The sequence below is a fragment of the Theobroma umbraticum genome, unplaced genomic scaffold (genome assembly GCF_002168275.2).
Source record: "Theobroma umbraticum cultivar Fairchild unplaced genomic scaffold, ASM216827v3 scaffold_12.1, whole genome shotgun sequence".
Classification (NCBI taxonomy): domain Eukaryota; kingdom Viridiplantae; phylum Streptophyta; class Magnoliopsida; order Malvales; family Malvaceae; genus Theobroma; species Theobroma umbraticum.
In genome coordinates this window covers 4,094,545-4,096,672 of record NW_018397269.1, presented here as the reverse complement: position 1 = coordinate 4,096,672, position 2,128 = coordinate 4,094,545, and the positions used below count along the sequence as shown (strand labels likewise).

At 35.0% G+C, this 2,128-nt stretch overlaps 1 non-coding gene across 1 annotated transcript; it reads right to left on the bottom strand.

Moving 5' to 3' along the window:
- Positions 1–771: 771 nt before the first annotated feature.
- LOC149526588 (small nucleolar RNA R71) lies at positions 772–878 on the bottom strand. The gene has a single exon (XR_016351888.1). It is a non-coding gene; the product is annotated as a small nucleolar RNA R71 (small nucleolar RNA).
- Positions 879–2,128: the final 1,250 nt, after the last annotated feature.

The window sequence follows — 2,128 nt, the reverse complement described above, 5'->3', positions numbered from 1 at the left end:
GTAAAATTTTAGATCAATTCTCTATAGGATCGACACTCTGCTTGCTAATATGCTGTCTATTCGATATGTATACTTGCATAGTAAAATTTTAACTGACAAGTTTTTGGCACTATTGCTGGAAAATTGTCTTTAGAATTTATACTAATACTAATACTGAGCAACTTAATCTTACTTTAAATTTTATTTTTCTTGTTTTAATATTAGATTTTGTTTGTTTGCAGATATCTTTGATCATTGTATGCAAAGAAGAAACAACTTGAATCTTGTACCTTTTGATCTTGAGATAGAACAAAATTTCAAAGACATCAAAAGGCGAATTTGCAAGTTGTAGCTTTAAATCAGACAATGGCTGAGGATAACAATAACAATGGCAATAATGCCATTAATTTGGTTCTTGAAGCAAATAAAGCACTGCGGGATTATGTTGTTCCTCTTTTACAAGGTTTGCACTAAAGCATTAGGAGACCTTCCATCAATGTAAATAATTTTGACACTAAACCAACTTACATTCAGATGATTCATTCTTCAGTCCAGTTTAGTGGGTTACCCAATGATGATCCTAATTCTCATGTAATAAATTTCTTAGAGATTTGCTATAAATTTAAATACAATGGAGTAACTGATGATGCTATTAAATTGAGACTGTTTCTATTTTCTCTGAGGGATAAAGCAAAGAGCTGGCTTAATTCACTGCCCAATGGGTCTATCACTACATGGAAAGATTTGGCTCAAAAGTTTCTAGCAAAATTTTTTCCATCTACCAAAACTGCAAAGATGAGGAATGATATCACCTCATTCGCACAATTTGATGGTGAGTCCTTGTATGAAGCTTGGGAAAGGTTTAAAGAACTACTAAGAAGATGCCCACATCATGGGATCCTTGATTGGTTGCAAGTCCAAACATTCTACAATGGGTTGGTTGGTTCAATAAAAACTGCAATTGATGTTGCTGCTTGTCAGGCATTAATCAATAAGAATGTTGTAGATGCCTATAATTTTTTGGAAGAGATGACCTCAAACAATTATCAATGACCTTCAGAAAGGTCAGGTACGAGAAAAGCTGTTGGAGCTTATGAAATCAATACACTTGGCACATTAACTGCTCAAGTAGCTGTGCAAGTGGCTGCACTGTCCAAGAAGTTTGACACACTGGAAGTTCATGGAGTTCAAAAGTCATTTATAGTTTGTGAGATGTGTGGAGATAATCATTCAAGTGATCAATATTCGTACAATTTTGAATCAGTGCAGTTTGTGTGGAACTTCAATAGACGGCAGAATAACCCATACTCTAATACTTATAATCCTGGTTGGAGAAACCATCTTAACTTTTCATGGAGTAGCAATGTAGGGCCTTTTAATCCAAAACCCATCAACAACAAGCTAGACCACAAATTCCTAAAAAGAAGTCCCAATTGGAAGAACTCCTCTTGCAATATATATCCAAGATTAATGCCATAATTCAACAATAAAGAGCCTCTTTGAGAAATCTTGAGACCCAAGTGGGACAGCTTGCAAACTCCATCAACAGTAGACCCCAAGGTGTTTTACCAAGTGATGCACAAGTCAATCCCAAAGGTAAGGAACATTGCAATGCAATTACCCTTATGAGTGGAAAAGAAGTTGAAGGGGTGATTGAAAAATCAATTGAATCTTTAAAAGAGCATGTAGATGATGACAAGGTAATTGTTGAGAAAGAAGTTGAAGTGGAAAAGAAAGAAGATGACAAGGCTAAAAATCAAAGAACCTCTCAAGTCACCCATCCTCTACCACTTTTCCCCAAAGACTTCAAAAGCAAAAGCTTGAAAAGCAATTTCAGAAGTTCCTCAATATCTTCAAGAACTTACACATAAATATTCCTTTTGCCGAAGCTTTGGAAAACATGCCAAGTTATGTTAAATTCATAAAAAACATCTTAACCAATAAGAGGAAACTGGAAGATTTTGAAACAGTGGCACTTACTGAGGAGTGTAGTGCAATAATTCAAAACAAGCTTCCACCAAAAATTAAGGATCCATGGAGTTTTTCTATCCCTTGTACTATTGGTAGATTTAAATTTACTAAAGCTTTATGTGATTTGGGTGTAAGTGTTTCAATCATGCCATTATCAATTGCTGAGAAACTTGGACTT